This window comes from Coregonus clupeaformis, chromosome 35 (assembly GCF_020615455.1).
Source record: "Coregonus clupeaformis isolate EN_2021a chromosome 35, ASM2061545v1, whole genome shotgun sequence".
Taxonomy (NCBI): domain Eukaryota; kingdom Metazoa; phylum Chordata; class Actinopteri; order Salmoniformes; family Salmonidae; genus Coregonus; species Coregonus clupeaformis.
Genome location: NC_059226.1, coordinates 42,410,535 through 42,423,189, shown reverse-complemented (window position 1 = coordinate 42,423,189; position 12,655 = coordinate 42,410,535).

The following is a 12,655-nucleotide window of genomic DNA, read 5'->3' as shown; positions in this document are numbered from 1 at the left end:
TCATATTATAGAGGGAAGAAATACATTACGTAGCCAGAGGAGTGCAGCGTCAGGTTAAGGGTCGATCAATCTTTTAGCGAGGCCCGGGCGGCCACCCATCTCCAACCACACACAGCTCACATCACATCACACAAGGTTTCTACCATCTTTCCTCTCATGCGTGAGCCAATTGAGAAGTTCCTTTCCCAGGGACACTTTCTCACCTCTACGTCTATGAAAGTCTTCAAATACATTTGAATGAAATCCCACAGATAGGAGAGTTTTGGAGCTGGAGATGTGATACCTGCCCCATTGTCTTACGTTGCATGGCTCAGCTCACACTACTATGCTGCAGGTGCACGGTGGTCAAACAAGCAAGGGGTGTTCTACAGATTAGGGAAACACTAGTAAGTAAGATAAGTGTTGTTCTCTGCAGCTCAGTTGGTATGGCTCTTGCAACGGCAGGATAGTGGGCTCGATTTCCAGAACCACCCATACGTAAACACATTTTTTACATTTTTAGTCATTTAACAGACGCTCTTATCCAGAGCGACTTACAGTTAATGTATACATTACTTCTTTTTTTTCATACACCCCGTGGGAATCGAACCCACAACCCTGGCGTTGCAAACGCCATGCTCTACGAACTGAGCTACATCCCCTGCCGGCCATTCCCTTCCCTACCCTAGACGACGCTGGGCCAATTGTACGCCGCCCCATGGGTCTCCCGGTCGCGGCCGGCTACGACAGAGCCTGGATTCGAACTGCGCCACTCGGGAGTTGATGCATGCATGACTGTAAATCGCTTTGGATAAAAGTGTCTGCTAAATTGCATATATTATTATTATATTAGGATATCTGTACAAGTCGAATGAACTCCAATTGATCTCATCTTTCACTCCTTATGATCTAAACATGCATAATCACACTTCACAAAAGACGATTCGAGGGATGTTTGCATGGGATCTTTCTAGAAGGTGCAATGAAACCCCCAGTAGGCTAGATTACAGTGATGCACATAAATCCTTACAAACACTTGGATTGCTACAAGTTAGGTGACAGATTCACAAACCACAATCACACCCCAAAAAGGACATCACAACAAACTAGGGCAGTTTAAAAAAAGCCAGATTTGAAATGTGACCCTGCTGGTTTCTATTCTGTCCTGTTTGTCATGAATACTAAGGGGGTGGTTGGTTCTTAAATACCCTCTCATGAGACTGGGCCTTGATTTACCATCACAGTCCAAAGATAGGTGCACAGGAAATAAACACACCCATATGAGTTTATTGTCTGAGGGGGAACTGAAGTTTATAAGACCAGGCTAAGACTGCTGTACCCAACCTTATACTGAACCTACCTGACAACGTGTTAGTACATGTATTACTTCACTAGATCACTTTATAACAACAGACATGACAGGGACAATGCACACTACTATAATGAGCATGTCTATAACAGTGCAGGATGTAGCCAAAAGGCTGGCTCTCATTTCTATTCATGGGCACCCTGGCAAGTCGGCAACAATGGACATAGACTGGCACTTCAGGTTGGGGTATGGTTGGTATAGTTGTCTTGTGAATGGATGGATTTACCCAGCTGGTGTGTGGGTGGATATTGTATTGTTGTTGATGGAGTAGGTGTAGTTTTGTATTGGAGACGAGGAGGCTTTTGTGGTTAGTCTTACCCTGGGCTGAACCTAAAGCCCCTCCATAGTCGAGGTTCCAGGCATACTTTCTCCTGTGTTCACCACTAGACCACTAGCCCCACAGCAATACAATAACCCCCTGAACTCTGGGACGACAGAGAGCGAGCGAAAGATAGAGAGAGAGGTGGGGAGAGAGAGAGAGAGAGAGAGAGAGAGAGAGAGAGAGAGAGAGGTGGGAGAGAGGGATGGCAGAGAGAGAGAGAGAGAGAGAGAGAGAGAGAGAAAACATCCAAGAGATCATCTGATTATACCATACAATATGCCTGAATTTACTGTAATACATGGACAAAAGGCTCACTATTTCCCTCTCATGTTGTTTCAGATAGTGATAGTGGTTCACTGTTCTCTAACACTATGTGTGTAACTTCTCCCCCGCGTCTGTCTGGTGATATCTATGTGTATTTATAACATTTCATTAAATGATGTAGGCCAGTTTACTGTAGGAGAATCTGACAAACCATGGCAACCAAACCAACTTCTGTCTCCTGGCTGTCTGTCTACTGAGGCCTCTGGTCCAGAATACAACTATAGCTGGATAGCTATGGGTGTAGCTAGGGGTGTAGGATGACATCGCCGCTTATACTTAACTGATCAGTTTTGCCACTTGCATCCTAATGTTTAAGTCTGTAGCTGATGGAGAGTAAACTGATCCTAGACCTGTGGTTAGAGACAGAGTCTGCCCAGTTGTCCAAGGGAATGAGATCTCTCTACCCCCTGACATAACGCTACTGCTATAATGCTCCCTCAGTCACTGTGTGCATTCCAAATGGCACCCTATTTCTTATATAGTGCACTACTTTTGACCAGGGCTCTGGTCAAAATTAGTGCCCTATATAAGGAATAGGATGCCTTTTCGTACTAAGCCCACTGTCATTATGTTGCCTTGAATGAGACCAGCACTCAAGGAGTTTCCACTGGCTGTGCTGAATCAGCTAATGTCAGTAAGAGGATGGTAATCCACTGCTTTATTGGGTTAGTCCCAGAGGGACCACTGACTGTCCCCAACATGATAGAACAGGCAAACCAGACACACACATACACGTGCATGCTCACACACAAACACACACACCTTGTTATACATTCTCTCTAACTACGAGCAGAACCTTCCCCACCTCAGTAAAATCTCTCACTGGCCACAACTTATACCTCAAAACAGAAATACCTCAAAGAGGTTATGAGGGGTATTATTAAGTTGAGTTTCCAAGCAAAGCAGCAACAGACAGCTAAACATGTACTGTAACATGTGAACCTAAACACACCATGTGAACGTACTGTAGTTGTTGTTAACCAAACGGTCTCAGTAACACACAAACACAGTGCATAAGATGCCTGCCTGTGACCTAGTGGCCATTGGGTGGTCTGCAACTTCAACCCTTGACCTGGCTGGCTGACACCCAATCAGTCGTTTGAGGCTCCAAACATCCTTGCACCTCTCTCGCGCAAACACACAGACACACACACACATGCACGCACACACACTCAATCCCAACATCCTGAAAGACCAAAGAGTCCAGAAGTCTAGTAGGCCAGGTAGCCATTTTCCAACCCCTCTCTTCCCATTCCTCTCCCCTCTCTTCCTCTCTCCTCTCTTCCTCTCTTCCTCTCTCCTCTCTTCCCTTTCTCTTCCTCTCTTCCCTTTCTCCCTTCCTCTCCCATCTCTTCCATTTCCTCTCCCCTCTCTATCCCCTCTGTCCCCTCAATCTGGGCCCCAGGGAGCTAAACTAACCCTACCATCTCCCCCTGATAGTGTGGGTCTATATATAACCCAGGACCCTGTGACTGAGCTGGCTCGAAGTGTCAGATTCAAGAGGCATGCATCCATCCTGGCTGAAACAGCACCTGCTGCTAACTATAACCCCCCTCCACTCCCCTCCACTCCCCTCCTCTCCACTCCCCTCCTCTCCCCTCCCATTCTCTACCCTCCACCTCTCCTCCACCAGAATCAGACGGGGTAGCCGCTGCCAAACCAAAACCCCCAACCCCAACCCCAGCCTGTTGGAGAAAGGGGGGAAAATTAAAGAAATCCAGGTTGGACTCATCAAGTCCTTATCCTGGAGCCGGCTCGGAGGGGAGGGGCAGAGAGAGGCCGAGAGAGGGACCGAGAGAGGGGCCGAGAGAGTGGTGTCTCTCCTGTTGCTCTGTTCATAAGTGTCTCTTTTTATAATTCAGCCGGAGTCTATGAGTCTATGAGTCCATGAAGTGTCTGTGCTCATACTGGCTCAAGCTGAGCTGCACTGTACTGGACTGTACTGTACTGGGCTGGACTGGACTGGGCTGGGCTGGGTTAAGGTAGAGCACAGTATTGCAGCAGTAGAAACAGCAGCTCTGTAATGGTTGAAGGTGGAGTCGGTAGTTATATAGCAGTATTGCTGGTCTGACTGGACTGACTGGACTGACTGGACTGACTGGACTGACTGGACTGACTGGACTGACTGGACTGACTGGACTGACTGGACTGACTGGACTGGCTGGACTGACTGGACTGACTGGACTGACTGGACTGACTGGTCTGACTGGACTGACTGGACTGACTGGACTGACTGGACTGACTGGACTGACTGGACAGTGGAATAGAGGCAGTGGATTGAATGTGGGGAGTTATTCCAACACAGAAGAACTCACCCTAGGAAAGGAGAACCCCGGACATCTCCAGCCAAAGGTACAGTAGAGATCCCTCTGGCTTTCTCTGAAATACCTCTCTGGCACACATACTGAGAGTGATACGTGCAGCCACAAGGCATGGCAACGTGGAGAAAATAGATAAAGGGTATGTATGAAACTGAGCAAAAACTTTTATGTACCGCTCCCTTTTTAGGATGTAGCCTATTATTACTCTTCACTGTCTGTAACTCTTGATCACTTTACAAAATGCTTGCAGAAATAAGTTAATTTTCATTTTATTATATGCTAGCTGTTAGCAGAGCACACGCCTGAATGAACTTATATTGTTGAACAATGATAATTGCTAAGTCCTAATGCTAAAATTACTGAATGACAATGTTATTATGCTTTGATGAATCAATCATTCATCGCTATTTTCTACTAAAATTAGTTATTACTTTAGAATGTGTCGGCTATTTCAAATTATACAGATACCCATATACCTATACCTATGTCCAACCAGACACCTATGTGTGCATGCCTGTCTCTCTGAGACACATGGCTGAGTTAGCTTACTGGTTAGCCAGTAAATTATTGTGACATTTTAATTATTAGGGCCTCATTGGCCTCATGGAATGATTAAGAAGACAAAATGAGTTCAAATGATGCTATGAATGTTTGTATGTGTATCCTCTCAATTACACATTCACCTGAATAACCTGTAACACTGACAAAAACATATGAAACATATGAATCAATGTAAATATGATAATCAGTAGTGTGTGTGAGTACGTTGGTAATGCTACTTTGAAAACATTTACAAAACTGTGGATAAAAGTCCTGTGTATCTCTGCCCCCCCCCACACACACACACACACACACACACACACACACACACACACCATCCCTCCCCCCTGCACACACACACACACAACACACACACCACAGGAGAAACTGGCACATCCCCTATGAGCCCTGAGTGGCATAGCAATGGACAGCTGGACCCTCCAGGGGGACAGCTACTCCTTCCGCAGCAGCAGCGCACCCCGCGTCTTCTCCCTGCGCCACTGCGATGGAACCCCCAACCATGTGGAGATTTTGGACATCACCAACATCCCCAGCCACCGCTCAGCCATCTCTGAGACCACCTGCCTCTGTGACATCTTTGGGGACGACTGTGAGTCGCGGCCGCCCTCGCTCTCCAGTAGCCCCACGACAGGGGCCTTCGTCCACGCTCCCGTCCCCCCACCCAGGAGGGAGGCAGCAGGGCCAGGGCAGAGCTCAGAGTCGCCCCCAGTGTTGCCCCCCGTGGTGGATGAGCTGAACGACTCGACAAGTTCCTACCACACAGCACCAGAGAGCTTTGAGGATTCTAGAGAGAAGCTCAGTCCTCCAACGCAGAGGGAGAATAATTATCATTTATATGAAGGCTGGGAGTCAGGAGCTTTAGCTACTGCAGGAAACAACTCATCATCATCGGGGAAGTCTAAGGACATCAGCCCAAGACTAGAACAAGGAAAAACGGCTCCAACACCTGGACGGAGGACAGGTGACTCCTCACCTGAGGTACCTAGCTTTACCTGGGTAGACAGAACGCCCTCACCTGGCTACAGTAATACTACAACACCTTCACCTGACGGTAGAGGTTCAGCTTCATCAGTGGTCCAGTGTTCACCTGCTCCCTCACCACAGTGTAGAGAAACCCACTTGTCACCTGAACCAGAGAATAGATACTCCAGCCCCTCATCAGAATCTGTGGTCCCTGTGCATTCTATTGAGGTCAGAGACAGAGCTAGTTCACCTGGAGTCAGAGGCACAGCCTCCTCACCTGACAATACAGGTCTGTCTTTACCTGAGACTAGGGTAGCTCAGTGCTTACCTGAACCAAGGAACATCAACCCCTTACCTGAGTTAATAGCCAACCCTTTTTCACCTGATTACATAGTGTCATTTGAACCTAGGGTTAGAGCCGTAACACCTGAGCCTAAAGCTTCATCCCCTTCATCCCCACCTACGATTAGAGGTACAGGTATTTCCCCTCAGCTAGGAGGCCTCACCTCAGCCTTAGCTGAGCTAAATAATATAGATTATTCACCTGAGTTTAGGAATAGGTATCGTTCAGCTGACTTTAGGAATAGAGTGTACTCCCTTGACAATCAAGTGAGAGTGTCCTTACCTGACCTGTTCAGAAGAACCTCCACACCTGAGTTAGAGGACTCCATCAGTACACCTGAGTTAGAGGACTCCGTCAGTACAGCTAAATTAGAGGACTCTGTCAATACACATGAGCTTATACCTCACCTGTCCCCTGCAGAAAGAGACCTGAGCTCCTCAGAGGAAGCCATGAGCACCATCTCAACACCTGCCCCCAGGTACACCCCTCCTACACCTGTCACCTCCTCACCTGAGTTCAGGTCTACCAGTACCACACCTGAACTCGGATCAGCCAGCATCACACTTGAATTGAGATCAACCAGTGTAACATCTGGACTCAGTCTGCTCAGTGTCCCAACTGAACTCAGGTCAACCAGTGTCACAACTGAAGTCACTTTAGCCAGTATCACACCTAGTTCTGAACTACTCAGGTCAATGAGTCACACACCTGAATTCAGATCAGATTCATCCTCCTCAACTAGCTTATACCACTCAGGTTCCTCCTCATCCTCAGACACCTGGACAAGAACCCCCTCAAGAACCCCCTCACCTGAAACAAGGTACTATAGAACCACATCAAGAACCCCCTCACCTGAAACATGCTACAATAGAACCCTATCAAGAACCCCCTCACCTGAAGTACGTTACACCAGTCCCCTTATAAAACCCAGGAGCACAGCGCAGTCACCTGCGATCAGAATCACATCCTCCACACCTGAGATCAAGAGAAGAGACCTCACACCTGAGGTACCTGGACAGGTAAAGGCCAAGTCCCTGGACCCTCGGTTCAACTCCTCCTCTCCTCACCCTCGTAGCTACTCCTCCTCCCCCCAGGTCTCAGGTATCTCCTACTCCATCCTCTCCCCAGAAGCCAGGGAGCTGGTGTCAACACCTGAGATCAACGGTCTCCTCTCCTCACCTGAGCCACGAGGCAGAACACACCTGTCACCTGAGATGAAGAGCACCACCACTACCAAAGAGAACAGAAGGAAAAGTCTCTCACCTGAGTCCATAGGTAGAGGTTCCTCACATGGAAGCAGAGATAGCAACGCCTCACCTGAGATTACAGGGATATACAGCTCTATCGTACATCCTCCTGAGACTAGAGACACAGCGGCATCACCTGAGCCGCCCAGATATAAAAACCTCTCACCTCCGAAGAGTCAAACTGTCTCACCTTATCCAACATATAAAAAACCCTCACCTCCGCCCAGGTACACAGCCCCCTCACCTGGAGTGGAAGCTGCTCGCTCCTCATCTGAGCTAAACACTTCAGCCAACTCACCTGGAGTAAAGAGTCCTGCCCACTCACCTGAATGTAGGGCTTTGCCTGGCTCACCTGGAGTAGAGAGTCCTGCCCACTCAAATGAACGCAGGGCTTCGCCTGGCTCACCTGGAGTAAAGAGTCCTGCCCACTCACCTGAATGCAGGGCTTTGCCTGGCTCACCTGGAGTAAAGAGTCCTGCCCACTCACCTGAACGCAGGGCTTCGCCTGGCTCACATGGAGTAAAGAGTCCTGCCCACTCACCTGAATGCAGGGCTTCACCTGGCTCACCTGAGAGGTGTGTTGGTAGCCTTTCAGAGCGACTCATCACTAACGGCACCTCAAACCCCTTGGGTAATCACCTTTCTCACGACTCCAGGGAAGCATCGCCTACTGAAGAGAGTAGAGAGATCACCTCTTCACCTGTACTAGGAGAAATCCCAGTCCCCTACAACTTCTCTGCCCACACAACTGAGATCCTAAACTTCACACCTGAAATCAGAAACTTCACACCTGAAATCAGACCCAATTCACCTGATCCCACTGCCTCTTCAAGAGGAAGGAGCCTCTCCCTTTCACCTGACCTAGGGGTCACAGGTAACTCACCTGTACAGAGACTGGATGATCTGGAGCCTAAACATCCAGCCTCATCTCTAACCCCTGACCTTAGTGACAGCAGCAACCTCTCACACAAGTCTCCTACACCTGAGCACCCATGTAGAGAAACCTCACCCAACCCTAGGAATAAAACCATAGAGAGGCTAACTGAAGAAGACATGGCTCATCGTATGGGTAAGGAAGACACCCCTTCTCCTCCCCTCACCAGGTTTACTCCAGTACACATCATACCCCCGGCCCCAGGGAGGCCACATGGCCACTGGGGAAACAGGAGTCACAGTCCCCCTGAGACCCAGGCCAATAAGGCCATAATGGAGTCTGAGAACATAATGGAGTCTGTAATAGAGGCTGTGACATCCAGGGGAAGAACCATTATTTCCTCTGTTGATAGTAACACCAGGGCCTACGACAGCCAAGCACACCTGGAAAAGAAGAGGGAGGAGGAGAGGGAGAGGGAGAGGGAGAGAGAGAGGGAAGAGGAGGAGGAGGAGGAGGAGGAGGAGAGGGAGAGAGAGAGGGAAGAGGAGGAGGAGGAGAGGGAGATGTTGTGGGAGATGCAAGAGAGGGATAGAAAGAGGCAGAGGGAAAGGGAAAGGAACAGGGAGATGGAGGAAAGGGAGAAGGAGGAGAGGGAAAGAGAGCGAGAGAGGCAGAGGGAGGAGGAGAGGGAGAGGGCAATGGAGAGGGAGAGGGAGTGGCAAGCGGAGAGGGAGAGTGAGAGGGAGAGGGAGAGGCAGGGGGAGGAGCGGGTGCCCGGAAAGGGGGAGGGGAGGCAGGAGGAGGCCAGTTACAAGGGGGAACAGGTTGACCTGTCATTCAGTGCCAGGAATAGAAAAAGGCCTGCAAGCCACAACGCAGCTCCCAAAAGCAGAGAGAGTCGTCAGGGAATGCCAGCAGCGCGCTCCTATTCAGAGAGCCTGCTCACCACCAGACTACAACAGATACAACAGCTACAAAAGCAACAACACGGTATACTGCACAGAGCTGCACACAGATCCCAGCCAGAGACAGCCAGAGGTGGACCGGGACCCACCAAGAAGCTTCAGACCCAGCCCAAGCACAAGCCTGCGATACCCCAGCTCGGGAGCTCCGTTCCTGGACGCATCTCAGTCGACGGCCCCAGCTCCAGCATGGGCAGCGAGCTGGATGAGGAGGACAACGAGGTGAAGTGGTTCAGTGACGTGGCCTTCCGCAGCCTATCCTCTGGATCCCCTCAGGTGGACTACCTGGACATGTACAACTCCAGCCACCGCTCCTCCACCGGAGCCTCCCAGCCCTCCACCCAGGACAGCCCAGCGGGAGCTAATGCAGCCTGGCTGGCCTACGCCGACCTCAGGGGGTCTGCTCCAAGGCTGGACAATGAAGACTTCCCAGTCCCACGCCAGCAGCAGCAGCCCACCTCTGGGGCTTATTATCCACCCCATGACGGCCTGGACCCATCCAATAAATATGAGATGGGCAGCTTCGAGTGTGTGGACGTGGCTGTGGAGAGAGAGGAGCCCATGAAGGTGAGGAGAGGAGTGCCCAAGAGACAGATCCAGCTGAAGAGAAGGAATACGGCCAAGCTGAAGCTGGGTGAGAATAGTGATGGTAGTCCTGTCATGGTTCCTAGTCCTATAATGGTTCCTGTGGTTCCTGTGGCTACTGTTGATCCGATGGACAGTCCTTCTCTACAGAGACACAACAGAGCGACGTTGCAGAGACAACACAGCACACCTGCTGCCTTGAAGGAAGCCTGCTGCCCGGAACCCAGCCCTGAACCTGCCACCGAGAGGACTGAGCGGACCAAGAGGAAGGGCAAGCTCCAGAAGTCTTTGTCTCTGGACGAGACATGTACCAAAACCAAGATGGTCACCTGCCTGATCAAGAACATCCTCTCCAAGAAGATGCAGAAAGTTGGTAAACAAACTGACCAGGAAGAAGAAGGAGGTGACCTCAGCCCCTCTGAGGACAAAACCCCTCCTCCCCCTGAGAGTGAGGCGTCAACCCTTAAAGAGTCCCCAAAACCAGAGACACAGAATCTGAGTTCCAGCAAAAATTCAGACGACAGTCTTTCCTCTGAGCACCTGGCTGTGAGAAGAGAGACGAGCCCAAACACTGACGTAAACAGACAACAGAGAAGTTTCGAAGTGAAATCCAGTATTAGTCCAATGAACCGTACTATTAATATTAACTCCACTTCTCCACAGCAAAGCAACAAGAGGCCTGAACCTACCAGCACAACCCCTGAGATGAGTCCTGACGCACATTTTGCTCCAGTTAACTTTACCTCTCCTCAGAGAAAAAACGAGATAATTGAATCTCACAGCAACAGAAGCCCTAACCATGTTAGCCCTGGGATGAGGTCTGAGCCCCCTACTACTAGTTGTCCTCAGAGAAACAGCGACAGAAATGAATCTCCTTCTAGAAACCCAAACTCTTGGAGAACTGACCCGGTCAAACCAGAGATGAGGTCTGAACTGGTGTTCCCGTTTGAGAGTAAAAAACCCACAGAGAAGAACGCCAGGATGGGGGGTAAGCAGACACACAATAGTAAACAGAGGGATGAGAAGGATGACAGTAAACAGAAGAATGATAAGGATGACAGTAAACAGAGGAATGAGAAGGATGACAAACAGGGAGGTGACTCAGCAGATGCAGCTGCCCGGAACACTGGCGTTCCCGCTTCCACCCGAGCCAGCAGCACGCAGGCAGGAATGACAAACACAAAGCTGGAATACCACTCCGACTCAGAAAACTATAAACATCTGAGTGTCAAGAGCACCTACATGTCCAAAACACCAGAGATCACTCTGAAACCCAGCCCTGTAACAGAGAAAAATAAAACATCTTCTCTAAATGTCTCACTGTTGCCTGAGATGGAAATTAATCCTGAGGTTAACCACGAGACTGCCTCCCCTGGGAGGACCTGTCAGAGAGAAACAACAGAAGAAGACAGGAGACTGGAGACTTCACATAGAGAAACAAGACAAGAAGACAGGAGAGTGGAGACTTCACATAGAGAAATCAGAGAAGAAGAGAAGAGGGTGCAGACTTCTCATAGAGAAACCAGAGAAGAAGAGAAGGGAGTGAAGACCTTGAACAATATGAATGAACAGACTGATAATGTGGATGCCAATAGGAAGGGTAAAGCCAAAGCTCCCCTGCGCAAAGTGAGAGATGTGAGAAGGCTGGTGAAAAACACATACAACCTGTCGTTCAAGACCATGCCAGCACCAGAGAAGGAGGAGAGGAGGGAGGAGAGGAGAGAGGAACAGAGAGAGGAAAGGAGGGAGGAGAGAAAAGAGGAAAGGAGGGAGGAAAGGAGGGAGGAGAAGAAAGATGACAGAGTGGAGAGTAGAGAGGAGAAGCGAGAGGAGAGGTGTGAAGAGATAATAGAAAGGCGAGAAGAGAGGAAAGAGGAAAAGCTACCACCTCCCCCAATATCTCTCCAGAAAGAGGAAAAGCTACCACCTCCCCCAATATCTCTCCAGAAAGAGGAAAAGCTACCACCTACCCCAATATCTCTCCAGAAAGAGGAAAAGCTACCACCTCCCCCAATATCTCTCCAAAAAGAGGAAAAGCTACCACCTACCCCAATATCTCTCCAGAAAGAGGAAAAGCTACCACCTACCCCAATATCTCTCCAGAAAGAGGAAAAGCTACCACCTCCCCCAATATCTCTCCAGAAAGAGGAAAAGCTACCACCTACCCCAATATCTCTCCAGAAAGAGGAACAGCTACCACCTACCCCAATATCTCTCCAGAAAGAGGAAAAGCTACCACCTACCCCAATATCTCTCCAGAAAGAGGAAAAGCCGATGCCTCGTCCTCAGCCGATGCAGATAGAATACAAAGCTGTCAGCTGGAGAGAAAACAAAAACAAAACAACAACGTCCAACAAAACAGACAGAGAAACATCTAGAGGCAAACCTAAGCCTGATTCTTTACAGCAGGTGTCCACAGAGACAGCCAAAGAACCCCAGGACCTCTCTGATGTAACACCTAAGAGTTGCGCAACAGAGGAAGTAGCTGTGACAGAGACAGAGTTAAACCAACACAAGACCCCTGTGCAGGACACTGTCAAAACAGAAACAGGCAACACCAAGGTGAAACCCAGTGAAACAGAGTCACCAAGAGTAACCAGGAGACACCGAAGTATATCAGAGTCTAGTGACAAACCTGAAGTTGTGAGAAGAGATACAAAGCCACCTATGCTGGGGAGCAGCCCTAAACTCTCCAGTAAAGACAGAGGAGTGTCTAGTGCTTCTCTGGTGCTACAGCATGGATCCAATAAGCCCAAGTCATTCTCAGCCTTAGCTCCAGCCTTCCCGGCCCCGGCGTCCCCTGCT